This window comes from Adiantum capillus-veneris, chromosome 16, assembly GCF_014529385.1.
Source record: "Adiantum capillus-veneris isolate H3 chromosome 16, ASM1452938v2, whole genome shotgun sequence".
Taxonomy (NCBI): Eukaryota; Viridiplantae; Streptophyta; class Polypodiopsida; order Polypodiales; family Pteridaceae; genus Adiantum; species Adiantum capillus-veneris.
Window position 1 is genome coordinate 4,406,114 of NC_140946.1, and position 20,293 is coordinate 4,426,406.

The window sequence follows — 20,293 nt, forward strand, 5'->3', positions numbered from 1 at the left end:
TGGCTGGCATCCCAATTCCAAGCACCAACACCAAGAATTCTAGGCCTTGATTGCTTGTTAAAAATGAGCCAATAACCTTAGCGTCAACATTACTCCTTGCCTAGGTGGTTGTTGGAATTGAGCAGGTTATCGTTATGTTTGTGCAATTCAAACAAAAAACAACTAGGGAAAGGATGGTACAAGTTGCTTTCTAAAGGAGTTGCCATCACAAGAGCTATGTAACTTTCATCTTGTACCACATAGCAAGGAAATAGTTGGAATTATCTTTTCTAATCTCTTTCACTGGTCTAAACTTTCCTTTCTATGTGTTGCTTATCTAAAACAATTCTTGCTTTCACTAACCTATTAATTCTTACATTCACATAGATACCTAAGCTATTTCTAAACGTGTGGAGCAACCACTAGCAAGAAGAATTGACCCCTTGGCAAACTTCGGAGAAGTTGTGAGGGTCAACAGATCTTGGAAATTGAAGTGCAATTTATACAGAGAAAGGTGCATGTCATGTGAAACTTCATAAATTTGAAGGTAGATGAATATGCATCATCTATGGCCTCATTACTTTTTATCTTTCCTACATCTTTCCCCTATGGCAAGAGTGGTACGTTTGTAGTTGTACTTTCAACAAGAAGCTCAACAAATTTCATATGCAACCCTCTTCTCTTTCCATATTGCAATGATAAAAATCCATATGGTTGCAATTCTTCAATGCTCGAATTTTTTGATTGGATTTAACTAATGCAATTATCTACTACAACATTTCTTGGAGATCTACTTATTATTGCAATTCGCATAAAACTACTCTTTGATTGTTGCATTGCGGCATTGTGTGTGCCCATCGTTGCAAGGATTTACAACAAAATCTTATGTTGATATAGCCTATACTCAGGCAAACATATACTTAGATAAACACTCGTGCTGCACATCCAATGAAGAGCTTAGACTCATGGCAGAACTAGAAGAAGCATATATATGATTGAGACAACAAAGGTGTATCAAAGAAGTTTTTCTTCTCCCTTTTCCTCTAGGGCATGTTTTAACATGCCGATAATAGAAAAAAAATGCAAGTCTTTCCAACATTACCATTCAAAAGAAACACAAAATGCCAAGTAAACACCAAATAAAAAATTTGCAAATGATCACATCCATAACACTACAATGTTAGCCAAAATCATCCGATAGACAACCATTTGAGGGCCAATAGATTAATATTGATTATAAGCATAACAAAACATATAATGGATCACACATGATCTTGAATATGCTATGTAAAAAGGGGAAGAGGCATCCTATTTCATTTGAAGACACTGACACCATAACCTTATACGAGCTCCACAAGGGTTAAATATTGCCCTTTGTAATGAGGAAAGCCACCCATAAGAAATAATGAAGTAGAATGAATTTTTCATGATAAGAGAGCCGGGTGTTTCCCACATATCATATACATCTTCCATATCATGCAATACAAAGAGCCTCTCTCGTCCAATAACTATGTCAGAGATCTTCACTCCTAGCTATGTTGGAGATCTTCAGTCTTTCTTAGCTTCTCTGTCTGCACATATCTTGCAATGTCAAGGTTTGGCATACAAAACACATAGACACGTTGGGATTCCCAAACCACTAGCTTGGAATCAAAATGCTACTACTTTTGAAACCTTCCTTGGTTTATAAGGGTTCTCTGTCTGCACATATCTTGCAATGTCAAGGTTTGGCATACAAAACACATAGACACGTTGGGATTCCCAAACCACTAGCTTGGAATCAAAATGCTACTACTTTTGAAACCTTCCTTGGTTTATAAGGGTCCCTCCACCTCACCCCTTGATTGCACTACACACACAGTAGAGCATTCATCCATGGCAATGGCATCCAAGAATATCTTCTCATCCCCAACAACAAGCTTATATTATGCATTTGCCCATGACTAAACAACATTATTCGATCTCATGTCTAAGAAGCTTATGAAGCTATCATCATTGAGGGGGTATAGTGTCGCTACCATCAATCAGCATGTGGGGAAGCCATTGGAACTTGCATGGACCTAGAATGGCCCTCATATGGAAAATATGTTAGCTTGTCAATGATATGATCCCAACATCCAATGTTGTATTCATTACTGGACCTCAAAAACTTGCAAAGAGAGTTTCATCTCTAATTGCTACAGTTCCAACTATGCAATTCTTTTGCTGGCCACAATGACAAACCTCATATTTATGTTTGAGTCATCCCATTTTCACATTTAAGTGAACCATGCCACATATTTTTTTACCCTTATTACATGTGCAAATGACCACTCTCTGAGCATTGAGAAAACCTGCATCATTAAATTTGACATAGTTGAGGGTAAGCGGAGTTTGCTCCTCCATGACCCAATCATAGAAATACACCATGGGTCCACGAGCAACAAAATAGCCACCATCGTGGGCAGCTCTACTGGCAGTTGCATCGGCAGTAGCTTGCCCCCATATAGAAATGACGCACTCAAGCCTGCTACCATTTGGCTACCCTTACATGATCAAGGATGCTGTAGAAAATAGCTTCTCTGTGCAGAACTCTCTCCAACATGCTTGGAGGGATGTGAAGTTTTACTATTCTCAGCAAGTCAAGAAGAATTGGGAAATTTGCTAGATTGTGATTGATGAAAAATTCTTCCTCGCAAGTTGCAAAAGAAGTTTGCCAATTATTGTCACCAATCATGACTGAAAGCATGGAGTCAAATCCTGCATTTGCAGCGGTAGTGCTATTTTTAATGAAGATCTTACCACCATCATAGAGGCATATGACATCTTTAGGCTTTCTCATGTTATTGAAAAACAAACCCTGAGGGCACTAGAATGTTCGATTTTACTACTGCTTGGAGAGGATTACTAGCAGAGAAAAAACATAAATATTTTGAAGCAGAGCGCTTGAAAATCCACTCAAAATTCAACCTTTGCTTGAAAGAGGGAGATCAAAGCATATCAATAAATTGAAGGTTTTGTGGCTCTCATCGCATGAAGAACGTCCTCCCTGTGGAAATCACGTCTCTCTTGTTTGATGTTCTCCTTCAAAAAGTAAAAGTGGCCTTCTAAGGTCTTTTTCCACTCTCCATCTTTGCATATTTAATTTGAAGAAAGTGGTCCCACAGATGATGATTTGAAGCCTCTATTATCGTACTAGGGTTGGCCATGCCTACCATTAGGAAGAGACTTTGGGAAACCCAAGAAGTGCATCGCTAACGGGCATTGCAACTCTCTTGTTGGTGGGCAAGGGGAGGGAGGGTAGGGTAGAGAAGATAATGAGGATAAGGGCTATGGTGTTTTGCAATATCAATAGCACACTAGCTCCTTGTCCACATGTTGTTGCATCCCTCCCCTTTTTGTTGTTAAAAGCCCTAGCAACCCATATACATCCTTGCCACCTTTTACACTATTACGTTGTGTAATCTTCAATCACTAGGTATATGTTGATTTAGGGTGACCGATGAAAAGGGAAAATCTGGAGGGAATTGTTGGATCCAACTTAGTATTGCTCTATAGTTTTGAACCAATTGATTTCATCATGTGTGTGCAGCACAAAGTGCACATTCAACTTGCCCTCCACTTGCATGTGTTGTATGTTTTGTATAAAGCTACTTCAACATGCATTGCTCTACTCAATGCACTCATTTATGAGAATTACCATCACTAACAACCAGCACAGTGGAGGAGCTATCTATCTATTTATGTGTCTCTCTCTCAAAGTAGCCATAACATTTTCCACAAGGAGGATTCATTTCCTCTCAAAACAGCCATAACATTTTCCTTATCTCTATTTCCTTGCAGCAAGGGAGCTCATTTCTTTCTTTCTATGAGTAGCGTACCTACTTCTCTCTCCCTCTATCTCCAAGCAGTAGAACGGCATGACGACTCGACTATCCAGTCTGCAACATGACTTTTTTGGTCTTTTAAGTTTTCTCACTTTATGTTCTATACATAGGTTAAGCTTGAAGTCACTAACCATTCCCAATGGTCATCACCTTTGTCTTGACCCATGATTTTTTAATCAATTCTCACTACAGAACTCACCAATCAATTGTTTTGCTCTCAAAAAAAAGTAAGTGACACGTATTTTTCATTACCAAAAAGATAAGTGAACTATAGGGTTTGCCAAAACACTAGCCTACCTAGTGTGAATATGACTCATGAGTCTCCTTTCCATGAAAAATGGCCATGTGAATATATTTGCTTGTCTTTATGATGAGTATCTTCAGTCTCCACCAACAATGCATTTTTAAACAAGTAATAGAATCACGAGGCCTACCAATGATGAGATGCACCTAAGTGGAAGGAAATCCTTTCTTGGCATGCTATGGTAGTATGCTCTCTTAGTTTACAATTGAGTCAATGGCTAGGCCCTACACAAGTTGCATATGTGATTATAGCAATGAATAATGTCTATACAAGCTGCATTAGCTCTTGCACATTGAGCAAATTGCCTTAAAGTGTCAATTACATTGAGTAAATAATGTAGCAATGAGCATTCCTTACTCAATTACACCAAGTAAAGAATGTAGCAATGAGCATTATAAGAATTAATTTCTAACTTTGAAAATTTGGATCAAAAGTAAATGAGTATATGTGTATTTTTTATTGCTGAAGTTATTAACATCAACTTCATTGAATGCCCTTTGGATCGAGTACAAAATATAATCACAAGTTGTCTTTTGACTGACAACATTTAGCCATGAAATGCAAAGTAAGCTCCTTCAAAACTGCAAATCTTGAAACACCAACAAAGGAAACATTCAATTGAATCCCCATGAAGGCATCATATGCGAAAGTGGCTCCAAGATCCAAAACAATAGATCAAGAAATCATGCTGAAGCTTGGAGTGCCACAAAGGGTTGCACCACTTCATGTTGGCTCTTTCATCCATAGTGCTCTTTGCTAGCATGTTGGGCACCCAAGCAAGGCTAACTACAAACTTTGATAATGAGTTCCACCTTCTAAGAAGTGCAAGTTAACACACTAGTGGTCTACATGGTATTGGCTTGGCCGAAGATCCTTTTTCTTTGAGACCCTTCATGAGAAATCAACACAAATTTGTCAAATAAAATCAATGTACAATCAATTTATCCACTTACTGGGTGATGGCCTTTGTAGTCCAGACTCTACACCCCAAAAAGCATCCCAAAAAATGGCTCTGGATAAATAACAAGTTGCCTTACTTGTGAGCATTTGCACATCAACCCAAAAGGATCATTTATGAGTCATGGCAGCATCCTACGTGGCACAAAGGTGCATTTGAAATTTTGAGCACCTATTGGGTTGTCCTAGCATTCACACAATACAGGGAAAAGTAATAGCACAATAGAGTTCCTCCTCCTTGCTCTGTCCTCATTCCTTGCCCCTCCTGCTCTACCTTTCTCTCTGTTTGTGCAACCTTCTCATCTGGATTATCATCTCATGGGGGTAAAAAAATGGTAAGTTGTTTGTGTTGTTTGCAAATAGAGGGTCTCTCTACTAATGCAAATAGAGGGTCTATTGCCTGTTGAATGCACATAGCATTATGGAAGACATTATTAACGAGGGCAACCAAATCCATGTTCAAATTGTTAATGAGAGGCTTCAGAAATGTGAATGTTGCAATGCCAAATTAGTCGACATGTGTGCTAGATGTGGGGAACTTGGGAAAGCACAAGACATTTGGTTGAGGGATGAGATCTCTTCAAGTGCATTATCTGTAGGGTATGCTTGACAAGGCCAAGAATGTACAGGTTATTTCCAATGATTGCAAGCAAGGGCCTTCCTCCAAATGTGATCACCAACGCTTTGCATTTTGAAGGCACTTGGCACCACACAAGACATTGACATGGGTAAGATAATGACAATAATATTTTTGTTCGGGGTTGTTGCAAAGCTTTGGTTGTAAATCAAGGGATACTCTCTAAATGATACCTTCTATGCTTCAACCTTGAAGGCATGTGGCTTATGCAAGGCCTTGATGTGGATAAACAAATTCATGATCGCATGGTCACGGAACAAGCTGTTCAGGATTTATGCCCAAGTGCAGTGCAACACAACAAGTCGTTTGGGAGTTTACCATCTTGAAGGTTGTCTCTAGTACTATAAATTTTTCAAGATATACAGAGCATTGGTATGATAAAGACCGTGTAGGCTATTTGCATCAGATGCAAAGTGAGGGTCTCTCTCCAACAACAATCACCTATTCTTTTATCTTGAAGGCATCAAACATTATACAAGTCATTGATAGTGGCAAAGAAATTTGTGGTAGATTTCTACTTAGGAGCTTTAGTAAGGCTCAACATATATGCCAAAAGTGGTGTACTTTGGAAAGCGCAATAATTTTTTTATGAGGGATGTGAATGCATCATTTGACATTGACATGGGAAAATAAGTTCATGATGGGAATGGTTCCTTAGGGGCTATTGGAAAAATCCGGCATGCTTTAGAGGACTTTGGCTGACATGTATGTAGAATGTGACTTCTCTTGAAATGCATTGATTGTAGGACATGTCAAGGAGGGGAAGGTGTAGGAAATGGTTAGTTGGTGATGCTCCTTGTGATGCGGGCAATTGCATGGCGATCAACAGAGGCCAAGAGCCACGCAAGAGCACGCATTCAACCAAATGGTCCCCAATTGGCCATCCATCAAGTGTTGACAGGAGGGGGCTACACTAAAACACGTGAAGGCCATAGAGGATGATCTTGTGACATCAGAGTGGGATACACATGTATAATATAGAAGCTTTAAAGATTAGAGATTGACAATGAGGTTTATGTGTTGAATTCTAATGGCTTCCTTGGTGTTGAAGTGTTTCCCTCTAGGGTGTGCCCTTGAAGAGGCTATGTTTTTTCATTCTGACAATTGACATGGATGGTATCTCAATGGATAACTAGACCCTAGTTGACGACTATGATTTGTAGTCCTGCGATCTCCGACCTCAATGGGTGAGGAAGCTTTGATTTTTTTTAAATTGAATGCAAAGCAAGGGCTTCTCTTCTGATACACTCATTGATGCTTCCATCTTGAAGGAATGTGGCATTATGCAAGGTGTTAATATGGGCAAGCAGTTTCATGATCAAAATGTTAGGTAGGGATTGCTGAAAAGGACTTGCCTTGTTGTGCTTTGGCCGACATGTACACAAACTACAATGTACTTTTGAAGTTCAAAAAGTTTTCGATGACCTTTTGTCCACAATGCAATCTTTTGGAATGTAGTGATTATTGGATATTCCCAACAAAGCAGGGCAAACAAACTCTAGGTCATTTTTGACAGATGAAAAGTGAGGGAGTTTTTCTTCAAATTCCACCACCTATCCTTTTACTTTGAAGGCATCTGACATTATAGAAGGTGTTTATGTGGACAAAAAAATTCATGATCGCCAAGAAGAATAATATTATGGGGTGTTGAAAGAGACTTGCATTGTTATTATAGTGCTTTGGGAAGCATACATGCCAATCACAATCTGCTCCTTAAAGCACAAAATGTTTTGGATGACCATTAAGTTTAGGATGCCACCTTGGAATCCATTGATTGTAGGATACATTCAATATGAGAAAGCGGAGAAGCTTTGAACTATTATCATTGGATGCGAAGGCATGGGGCATCATGCAAGACATTGACAAGGGCAAAGAAATCCAAGATCAGATTGTTAGTTAGAGGCATTGGAAATTTGCATGTTGCAATGCTAATTTGGTTAACTATATGCCAAGTCTAGATCACTTTGGAAATCCCAATAAATTTTGATAAGGGATGTGATCTCTTTAAATGCATTGTCTGCAAGTTATGCTTAGTGATGCCATGAATAGGAAGATATAGGCTATTTTCAATGAATGAAGAGCAATGGAATATATAGAAATGTGATTGTGTAGGCTTTGCATTTTGATTGCATGTGATACTGTGCAAGACATTGGTAGTGGAAAACCAATTCATATGAGAATTGGTGGTTAGGATTTGCTACAAGGCTTTGTTGTCATACATGTTGGATATAGTATCTCTTGGAATGTGTTGCTTGCAACATATGCCTATGAGGAGAAGAGTGACAAATAGGCCTTGATGTGTGCAAACAAAGTTATCGTTAGATTTTTAGGAAGCAATCTGGTCAATATTATGCCCAATGTTGTACACAACGGGTGTAGAACAAGTAGTTACCAAGCTTACCATTCGGATCGTCATCTCTTGGAATGCACTTATTGCACGGTATTTCCTCGAGAATTAATAAGCTATGTTTCCAACTTGCACGCATGTCATGTAAGGCCTTGAAGTGGGCAAACAAATTTATTATCAGGTTGTTAGGATAGAAGTTGGTCAATATTATTCCAATTATTCTCTATCTCTCTCTCTCTCTTTCATATTATGTCATTCCAAAGTTCTAGTCTCTCTATCAAAATTGATGCCAATCTACAGCTACATAGGTTCACATACAAACAAGATACGATCTCCATGGAAGTGTTGAAAGTAACCCAATAGGAGCATTGAGCACTTTGAAGAATGGCTAGAGTTGGCTTGCAAAGGATGCATCATTTTCATGCACTCATATCGATATTAGAGACTCTAACAAAATTGGTGCTTGTGAAATGCATAGTATTGTCTTATTGATTGAGCTCAATCGTCAACTACCTTGCAGAAGGGTTATGTGTGGACCATAGGGAAAGGTCCAAGTAACATCACAACATAAAATCAACAAGCTCCCAACCAACTAGTCCATAGTGTTGCTTCTCTCTATAAAGAGCCCCAACTTAAGAACAAGTTGGATGGCATCCTCCTCGGCCCTACTACTGTTCAGATTGACCATCTTAATGGTATTTACTCCATGGCCCTTTTCCAACGATAGAGCAAACACTATTGTTGTTGGTGATGGCATCTTCCTTGCAAATCCTAGGAGGTGCAAGTGTAGGCAAGCGAGGATGGGTTGATAGAGAGGCTAACTGATGACTACCACGGGAAACACGATCTGTAATGTGCATGTTCACTTCCTTCAGAGGGTATTGGCTGACATGATTAGCTACATTTGTGCCACATAGTAGTTGTTGTAGACCACTTGGATTCCATGACCTTTTTCTAATGCTACATGGGCAAGAGACTCAAAGTATATATATGTAGGCCCATAACTGCATAATGCATAAATGTATTTTGGACACTACGACCCGAAATACTTTGCTCCTACATGACTTGTCATGTCTCTGAAGAGAAAAATGGATGAAATCATTCAAGCTGTCCCATACTACTTAGAAAATTCAAACAAAGCATATTAAAAAATGGAATAAAATCAAATCACACGTGTACCTGAAGGTTGAACATAGCATTCACTTACCTGTAGTCACGTGCACATGACCAAATCTCCTACCTGAAAAGGCCTAGTAACACTAATTGAAAGATTAGTGAAAATCAAGTAGTATAGTGCTAATAACCCTGGTGTTGCCCTTGCAATCCAGACGCCTTGGTTAAAATTTGTAATGTCAAACCCTTTGGTTAGACTCCGTAAAAAAACTTCTCAAACTAGCAGCCTATGGTGACCAACATAGTCTACCGTGTCTAATAGTGATTGGAATCAACTTGGGAAGTTGAACTTCTTTACTACCTCGTAGATTGCAAACTTCTTTCCTTGACATTACAATTGTGATGAGATCAAATTGTGACCCTCAACACCTATGGAGTGAATGTATATTAGCTGGTCATACCCCAAAAATTAGCACATCTAGAGACTTAATCAATGGTGCAACTAAGCATAGATCATCTCAGAGTTGGAATCTTATTCACAAATGGATCTTGAAGGAATCCTATCTCTCCATGAACAAAAGAGAAGAATTGTCAACACCCTAAACAAGGTAGTCACATTAAAGGTTCTTGAGTGTTCAAACAAGATATCATCTACTTTGAGGCTCTCTTAGTATATTGATTTTGTCCCATGAATTATTTGCTTGATAGAGAGGCCATGCCTACTAACTATCCATAGAAAGAATCATCTGTATTGCCAGCACCTTGTGCACAGAAATTGCCCGCCCACTGTAGTTATATACAATGGTCACAAGCAAATATACCAGCCTCAACTTTGTCTGAACAGAGTAGCTAGTGTTATAGTGAAAGCATAAACCATGCTTTAGTGATATGAGTTCACAATACTAGCATCCCATGCATGCATATGAGGAAAAATAGTGTGAAAAGTCCTTCGCTTCAATGATGGTCTCAACCGTGTGAGCCGATGCCATATGTGGCTTGCATAGTTTGTACTGGCATTGATACATCACAATTGATCATTGCAAACCATAACTGTGAGCTTATATCATCCTATTCCCAAGCTTGTGTGCCATTATTCTTGATCCTAAGTCCATGGATAGTACTTTGGCATGGAATAGAAGCCTTGCTTTGCAATAAGTCTGTCAAAGCCCGTTGCTTTGCACAACAGAGAAATCTTATTCAAATGAAAATTGAAAGAGAGAAAAACAAGTAGAACCTGAAATTGTCCAACCTTGTTGCCCCTCTGAGAGCAGTTGTCTTCACTTGGGTTTGGCTCATAGCCATGTATGCTGAGAAAGTTAGTGCTATCGGATGTACCTTGTATGCCCTCATGGCTTGGTTCATACCGACCTCCAAAAAAGTAATTAGACATGTTGCCAAGTTTCCCCAAGATCGTACTCTATTAGCATACTCCAAACTTTGGACGTTTCTAAGCAAAATGCCCCAAATTGAAGCCTTGCTTCGCATAAGTTCATCGAGGAGATGAGACAGAATTGAGCGTGATTGCTCTTAGCTAACAGGTAGGCCAAAACAGAAGAGAATTGATATTGTCGAGTTTTCATAGAGAATCAGCCTTGCTAAATCTTACATCTTATTAAGAATCATGAGATTGCCCAATATTGAAAGAGATAGCTCCTGAAGCTTAGCTATCAAATGTCATCTAACTACCAAACTCTGCTTGACTGAAGCAATGTTTGCTTGGCATTGTAGAAAATCCTACAAGATGGAATACGTTCAAAATTGAAACTTAAATTTAAAGTACTTACCAATTTTTTGATCATCACCTTTGGCATCCGAAGTCATAGCATCCTGTGGCATGATTATGCTTTCAATGTACTTCATGTACTCTTGCACTCTGGAAAGTTATAATTGCTTTGGAGTGATTTAACACCCAATCCATACACATATATGGAGTTGTGATCCTGGAAGCTTTGCTTTTCCCCGTCACTTGATAGCACAAGGAGGACATATCAAAGAGATAGTTGCCAAGAAATCTATGGCAAACCAACTTTATGGATCTGTGCTCCTTAGGGCGAACATGTATCGTGATGTATCATTGATTTTTGACCTTTTCAAGGAGGATATCATACTAGAAACAAAAAATAAATACACTAACTGCACATAAAAGAAACGTACTCGAGTTGCCTAATATTGCTCGCATGCACCGACTACCAATTACTCTTAAAAACCCATCGAATCTCACTTGCCATGGATAGAAATAAATGGTCGGCCCAACTGCATACCTCTCTCTACCTTACAAGCCACATGCCTTGCCTGTACTTGCTTTTGCATGTTATAGTGTAGAATAAGCTTTGAATTTGCAGACCGACTTTGGGTACCAGTATTTTAGGTATACATTCATGCCCCTACAACCTAGACAATCAAATCTTGTACAAATTCATTCTCGTGAGTAGTCCCATATGGAGCCTTGATCCTTTGTCCAAGTTGTGGTAACCACAGCTTTAGTTGGACGAGAACAGGATGATCATGGTCATACTTAAACCTATACATAGCCTCTCAGGGCACCATAGCTAAGTTTACCAGAATGATATGCCCCTGCAATATAAACTTATATATAATATGGAAACTTAAAAAACATGAAATTTCAAACCTTATGATCCGTTCCGATTGTTGTGCTCTATCTGATCGCATGCATATTTCTAAGTTGTGCTTCTTTGTTACCGGAATGACTCTATATAACATTCTTGTTGGGCCTTGCCCAATGTTAATTACTTTTGTTAATGCTCATGTCAAGCTCCAATGTGCTTTTGTTCTTGTGGAGTCTGAGGTAAGCTTCAAATCTTGAAGCCGATAAACCCTCATACTCTTGTTGCTTCCTTGCAACCTCCTTTCTTGCACTAAATTTCCTTCAAAAAACCTTCCAACTGGGAGATGTCAAAGTCACAAACTCTGAAGTTGTGTGATTGGTAGGCATGTGTCGTACGACTTGGTATCATGCAACTTAGCATCATGCAACTCTCATGGCTGTTGCATGTGCCATCCTCAATTGATCTTGCATGGGTTGTTGCCTTGCCATTTGCTTGTGAATTTTCTTTGCAACCTTGCACACCTTACATGCCTTGCCTATGCGTGCAAAACAAGGTTCCTTTGTATGCTATTCAATCTTAATGCAAGCTTCTCAAAGCCTGCTAAATTTTCCAAATTTGGCTCGAGTCATCCTTGCACCCGCTTCTCAAAGCCTGGTAGATCCCCTCAAAAGGAGATCGCCTTTGAATGCGGGGTGAGAAAGCCCCCCATGGAAGGGAACGAACAACTTTCCATGGCTTATGGCGCCCAATTTTTTTAAAAAGTGTGAAATCGGTGGCTTGCTACAAAGCAATGGTGAAAGAGAAAATGAGGGCTTTGTCGAGTTCCTGCTAGGTGCCACATGCCGCAAATAAGGTCTCTGAAAGAGCAAAAACTCCTCAATATCTTAGGGCAACCTACCAAGCCCATAACCTTGCAATTTTGTGAAAATATTTGCCGTGTCTCCCTTCTATAAAAGGGACATCTCCCACGCTATCAACCTGCCTTTGCTCCTCTCAGTCCTGTAGGGGAAGCTACCCACTGCCATGCCTCGAAGCTCTCCAAACCCAAGAACGAGAGTGAGATAGAGAGAAAGATAGAAAAAAACCATGCATAGCCATGCAAGGCCACGAACTCTGTGTCTGCTTTTCCCCTCTCCACAACTCCCCTCTCCCTTGAGCTATGATGTCAGTGTAAAGTCCCAGAGTATTTCTTGAAGGATTTTCTACCCTACCACCCTACTATATGAGCCCTTGGCCGTCTATATCTTGAATCCCTTGTCCACATCTGGTAGCCAACATGGTGTGTATGAAATGACATAGCCATAGCCCAAAGCCCAACAATTTCATGACATGTTCTATGAAAGACCATGTGATCCAATCATAGGCTTTGTCTAGGTCATGCTGGAGAAGGATACACTCTTGCTTGATGATGGTTGTGTACTCGATACCAACCATTGCTGCTATAACGTTGTCATAAATTGATCTTCCTTTGATAAATCTATGTTGATGGGGGCAATGGATTTGTCTAAGAGGGGAGAAAGTATGAGGGCAACAGATTTGGCAATAATTTTATATTCCATTAGCATCATAGTGATGGACCGCCAGTGTTTCAACTGAGAGCAACAAATTTGCTTAGGGATAGGTTTAATGAGGCCCCTTTTTATGCTTGAGTCCATAGCTCCTTTGAACAAAGTTTGGCTAGCCATACGTGTAATCAGGGACTTGAGATATACTTAAAATTCTTTGAAGAATTTTGTGGTCAAACCATAACAGTCAGGGCACTTTTCCTTGCCTAGTGCTTGTAGCGCAAGAGAGCATTCATCCTCGGTAAAAGCCTTCTCTAGAAGCTTCACTCCCAAGAAGAGTTACTATGGCTTCTTCCACCTCTAAGTAGGAGCAGATCTCGTGCTAACCTATAATTTGACATAAGTGATCTAGCATCAACTTAGCCATTTCATCTTGGTCTTGTACTACTACCACCTCTTGTGCTCTGCTTCGGAGGCCAAATTGTTGTGAGTTTAATACAATCATCCACTCACAATTGTGAATTTGGTAAAATAAAATAAAATGATAGCTTCAACAATGATTTATTGTTGAAGCTATCTTATAATTTTTTGGCCTACCTATGACAAAAGCCTTAGTGTTTGGTTGGGTTTTTTTAACTTTGGAGTTAATGCACTGATGGTTTGAAGTGGATATCTTTAAATCATTGTTTTATATTTAATGCTAAATCTTGAAACTAAAAAAACCAAGGCCATATCCCCCCCCCCCCACCCTCCCCTTCTCTCTCTCTCTCTCTCTCTCTCTCTCTCTCACACACACACACACACACACACACACACACACACACACACACACACACCAATTTTTATTAACATTTCTCATGCTTGTTTATCATGAGATTTTTTCTTTATTTTTTTAGATTCATTATCATAGTTTCTTTTTTCTTTATTGTTTTTTGGTTCATTGCTAGCTATGGTAATTTAAGTTAGCTGTATATGTCTTTCCTTGCGGGTCTATCTTTTAGATGTTGCTCTTCATCACGTGGCCAAGGTAACAAGCGAATACACTATTCTCTATAACAATCTTCTAGTGTGTGGTAATGTGATTAATGTGGATGATATGTTGTAACATTGACTAGGGTGTGGATGGTATTTGTTAATGCTGATTTCATTATAAAAAATAGTTATGCTACTTGGCTCCATGGTTTGCAATCCATTTTTTCTGTAAGTAACATTGTGCATGGAAATAAAAATTCCTATATAGTGCTATAGAGTGGTAGGGAAAGTGAAATGTCTACTTCTTGTTGCAAGCTGATTTTTTGTGTGTTGAAACTTGTGTTACCTATTTCTCTTAGTTTTTGGAATTTGGCCGCATTGTTTTGAACATGAGCATGAAATTGTGCTTTGATTGCTTTGTCGATAGTGTTATCAATTCCATTATTTTTGGCGATTATACCATGTAGTTTTTTTGTGAAACAATAAAAGAGGAAGACTGTATAAAAGTCTAATTTATATGCTATTCCAAGAGTTGAAGGAAAACACATTGTACATTGTAAGCTTCTAAACGCTAATAGATGGTGCAATCGAAACACATTGTACACCGTAAGTTTCTATGTTATGCTTGTTATCAATTTCACTAAGGGGAATGGTTGGTACTTAGTATAGTGTCTTGTATAGTTTTTGTTATTGTTGTTTTACAAAATCCTCTCAACTTTATGATTTCTCAATCTCAATCATAAAACTGGGTCTATTCCCACTTTATTAATTAATTTTCAAGCATGATTCACTTGGAATCATCAATTCAAAAGCAAAAGTCACCCTCCACGTCATAGACCCCTCGTCCTACGTGCACGACGAAATCCCTAATCGCCATGGAGGCTCCCCTGCATCGCGATTGTGGCTGCCTTCTCCTGTCATTGACCGTGCCGCAATCCCACAACAAAGGGAAGGTGTAACCCCACCATCTCGCCACACTATGCATGCTTGACACACACACACACACACACACACACAGAGAGAGAGAGAGAGAGAGAGAGAGAGAGAGAGAGAGAGAGAGAGAGAGAGAGAGAGAGAGAGAGAGAGAGAGCGCATCACTCCATCAAAGCCTTGCAGGCTGTACAAATGAGCTCGTCCGTAGGTCGCTTAACCTCTCCCCCCTCATGGGAAAAACACACAATCGCCAAGCCAAACTGTGTGTGCGCATTCAACCCGTCATGGCCAATCTCTGTACACAGTTCGTTCATGATCGGGAAGTGCCATAGCTAGGGACTGCATCCAGATCATTGCGAAGCAAAAAAACTTGTGTCTCTACTGCCTTGGCTCTGACACACTGCATCGGGGCACATGGCATCTCTCTCTCTCTCTCTCTCTCTCTCTCTCTCTCTCTCTCGCCCTTTTCGATACATCACAACTCTCTCTCTTTCTCTCCCTCCCCATGTGTCGCCTCTACCTTTTCCAACCTCAAACCCAACACAACATCTCAATAGATTCCTATGAAAAGAAATGCAAAAATGATCGCAGGGACATACTCATTGATTTGTTAAGTTGATATTGTTTTTAGTAATATGTATTGGACTAAAAGTGGCTGGGAAGAAACCAAAAGGCAAATAGTGGGAAGGAACCAATAAGCTAACAATGTACGAGAAAATAACCAAGAGGCTAACAATAATATTTTAGCCTTTTGAGACTCGTGGATGGCATGTAGAAGCAAAGAAAAGTTTCTCCAATGATTAATATTATTTTGTAGTACTCACTATTATGAGTAGTATATATATATTGTATACCAAAAAGAATTACATAGGAAGTCATGCTCAACATGAGCCATGGCATTAAAGAGGCTAGGCCAGACTACCACCATACATAGACAAACAAAACAACCAGAAAACAAAAAATGTTCACGGGACTTTTATTGTTGATAGGTTATGCACTTTTGTATATGTCTTCTTGGAACTCATGAGCCCTTTCAACATATGAAATTTCCACATTGTCCTTATGCTTTTTCGGGATATACAATTTCTTTTAAAAATTTATATGTAGCCACACTCACAATTGTGAGTGGATGAGTTATATTGAAAGCACGATAGGCCCCTTTAGGGATCATAATACATAAACAAGGCTACACCATTCCTGAAAGCCGATGTCTACTTAGTTAGTCACATTTTGGTTTATGGTAGATCCCATAGTATTTTGAGTTCTTATGTTTTTCCATATTATCACTTCCTTGCTTTCTTTAATAATCTCATTGAAGCTTGCTGTTGATGGTCCTTTTCATAGATATGCATAGGGTTTTTAGCCTTCCAAGATTGTCTCAATTAGCCAAAGCAAACAATTTGTGCGCATATTAGGATCGCTTGGTTCTTCCAAATCTAGCTTCCTAAAAGTAGGTTGTTCAAACAAGTAAAGGGGAACCTTATTATCCGCTTTGCACTTTGAGCATCTATCAGAGCCTATCCCTCTAGTTGATATTTCAATCTCAATTAGTATGGCCCTTGATTGCACCTTCCATAGGAAGTAAAGGGGAACCTTATTATCCGCTTTGCACTTTGAGCATCTATCAGAGCCTATCCCTCTAGTTGATATTTCAATCTCAATTAGTATGGCCCTTGATTGCACCTTCCATAGGAAGTTCTTCATAGCTAGGAGCCACTAGGGCCCCCGATGTTGCTTGCTATTGACACCCATCTAGATTCTCGTCGATGGTTCTGCCAATGTTTATTGAGTGCGGAGGATTAGTTTGTGTTCAATCTGTGTTGAACATAAGTTTGTCGTAGATTTCCTTATTTTGTGGTTTGGTAAAGTTTCTGGTCTCAAGCTAGTTCCAAGATTTTCAATCAAATTTAGCTTCACAAATTGGTATAAGCACCATGCTGAGACCATCCATGGATCTATCAATCAGAAGCATCCAGTTCTATTGATATTGAATTGGGTGGACATCTAATATGCTTCTTTCCATCTCATGCTATCTCTGTCCCAAAATTGGGTCAAGTGGATGAGACCTATTGTACTAACTTTTCTAGCAGCTTCTCTTCAAATAAAATTGAACACTTCACTTCCCACTTTGGAGAGCCAAGGGGACCAATGGGTTATGGAGTTGTTGAAATATCTGGTTGCCTCTCCCCATTCTATATTGGGGTAAAGGCATTGTGCCTTTGCTTGGGGCTGAACGTCCAGTGTTCGACCGCCCACTAACCTTATTCTTGTATATATATAGAGAATAAGAGGCAGCTCACTTTGAAACTTGATCCACCCACACAACACCTTGCACTCTCTCCTTCTCCCCTTCTCGCACGCACGCATTCCATGCACTGCGCTCTTCAGCTAGTATCAAATTAGTTGGTGATTGAGAGCGGTGGTCCCATAGTGTTGACGATGAGCTCATCAGCTATGGCAAATCTTGGAGCTCAAACTCAAGCTTGACGATGTAGATCTGACACAAAGGAGTTAGATTGGAAGAGATGTGGGCGGATAACGAAGCTCAAAGGTCCCAACGCGTGCAACATCTCTTGAGGACATAGAATCTTGAGTAGGAATCAAGGTATTTGTAGAGAACTGGCTTTATAGGAGATATGCAAAGAGCCTAGAAATAGGAGCTGAGAATTGAGTGCAAATTGAGCATCTATAGAGCTTGCAGCAATGGCAAAGTTGGTAGTGGAAGAGCACTGTTAGCTCAAGAGCAAAGGGGAGTCAACATCTTGAGCTTGGGGTTGATTGTGTGTGTGTACACACACACACACACGCACACACACACGTGCGTGTGCGCGCACACACACACACACACACACACAATTGAGCTTGAATTGGTAGCGAGTCTTGCAGTATTTCTAGTAGGCAATAATGGAAGCTCTTTGAAAGCAAGGGAACGTGTGTGTGTTGTGCGCACACGCGCACACAAACACACACATTTTTGGTCACTTCATCTAGCTAGAATTTCTTCATCCAGCTACACACATATTTACACTTGAGTGTTGATGTAGCTGATGCTATAATGGCTTGTGGATGATTACCTTGAGTCTTTATTTGGCACTTCTCTGGCTTTTGTTATGCATAAATGAGCTGGTGAATACAGTGTCTGTGGATGTTTTCCATGTGTGGGTACTTAGCCACTTTACTTAGTAGAGATTGCTTGATCCTGTTAAGTATGGAGCCTGATTTACCCCTTGTAAACTCTTGTATTAAAAACGCACATTTGTAAGGCCCCTGTTATGAGGAGAGGCCATCGCGCATGAAGAAAAATCACTCGCTAGAAACCAAAATTTTCACGGCCGCTGAAATATTCCTTTTCGCCGGAACATTATGGCCGGACGGCGGCCGAAAAGTGGTAAAAAAATGGCCGGTTGGCCGGTTGCTGGTAGCCGATGGCCGATGGATGGAAGTCAATGGTTGGTGGCCGATTTCAAAGGCGGACTTGTCTTCTCAAGGGCGGCCACACATGGGCGGATTTAGGGGTCCAATTTGGATTTGTCTACACAAGGACGGCTACACACGACTGCCTCTCATGAGAGAGGGCAACCCTTTTGGTCTATAAAAGGAGGCCATTTCTACACACATTTCATAGTGTGAAGTTGATGCAACAAGGTGGGTGTGAGGTGGTGAGAGTGAAGCAAGGCGGGAGCTCTATTAAGGGGTATAATCCCTTTGTAACCTACTTCTTGTTTGAAGTACTAAAGCCATTAAGTGGCTGATTTCCTGTGGATGTAGCCCACATTGGGTGAACCACAGATATCGTGTGCTCTCTCTCTCTCTCTCTCTCTCTCTCTCTCTCTCTCTCTCTCTCTCTCTACTCTATAATCTCTCGTGTGTGAAAATTTCTCTATCTCCATTAAGTAAGCTACTCAAATATCAATTTAGCTACGCGATATTTCCTAACAACTGGTATCAGAGCAAGGTTTGTTCATAGCTAAATTATCTCAAGGAAAGGATTCCTTGAGTTGAGTGGGAGTAATGGCGGAGGAAGGGAAGCTCAAGCTCGAGAAGTTCAACGGCAAAAACTACCAACATTGGAAGATGTAGATTGAAGACTGTCTCTACCAAAAGGACCTTTATTTGCCACTAGGAGGTCTTGCAAAGAAGCCCACAACAATGGTAGATGAAGCATGGATTGTCCTTGATCGAAAGGCATTAGGAGCAATCCGGCTAAGCTTGGCGTCAATGGTGGCCTTCAACGTTTCGGAGATGAAGACCACGGAGGACTTGGTGAAGTCACTTGGCGGCCTCTACAAGAAACCATCGGCATCCAATAAGGTATTTCTCATGAAGCGCTTGTTCAATCTAAAGATGATAGAGAATGGTTCAGCTGTAGAACACCTAAATGACTTTAACACCAACATAAGTCAACTTCGATCAGTGAAAAACAATTTCGAGGATGAAGTGCAAGCTCTCCTTATACTATCATCTCTACCGGATAGTTGGGACAACCTTGTGATGGTTGCAAGTAATTCTATCTCTGGCACAAATACTCTTAAGTTTGATGATGTTGTGGGTGTTCTCCTAAGCGGGGAAATGTGACGGAGAAGCACAAGAGAATCATCAAGTGTTGCACTATCAGTGGAAACAAGAGGAAGGCCTAAGGAGAGGTTCAAAAACCCAAAGGGTCATGATCGCTCAAGACGGAACAAGTTATGCACAAAGTCAGTTCTTGAATGTTGGAACTACGGCAAGAAGGGCCATGTCAAGAAGGATTGCTGGTCCAAGAAGAAGAAGGAGTCAAAGTGTCAAGACAATAAGCCAACATCGGAGGCCAATGTGGCAGGTAAAGTAGAGCAAGATGCTCTAATTATCTCATTAGACAATGTGTCTAATTCTTGGATAGTATATTTCGGGGGCTTCATTCCATGCGACACCACACAAGCAACATTTCCAAGATTACACCAAAGGTAACTTTGGGTATGTATACTTGGGAGATGATCAAGATTGTGAAATTGTCGGCAAAGGTACAATTTGTGTCAAAACTGCTAATGGAAATGAATGGAAACTTAAAGATGTTAGCCATGTTCCTTCTCTTCGTAAAAATTTGATCTCTATAGGACAATTGGACGATGAAGGT

The 20,293-nt window shown here is 40.1% G+C and overlaps 1 pseudogene; it reads right to left on the bottom strand.

Moving 5' to 3' along the window:
- Positions 1-1,793: 1,793 nt before the first annotated feature.
- Positions 1,794-2,800, bottom strand: LOC147438475 (BTB/POZ domain-containing protein At2g24240 pseudogene; annotated as a pseudogene).
- Positions 2,801-20,293: the final 17,493 nt, after the last annotated feature.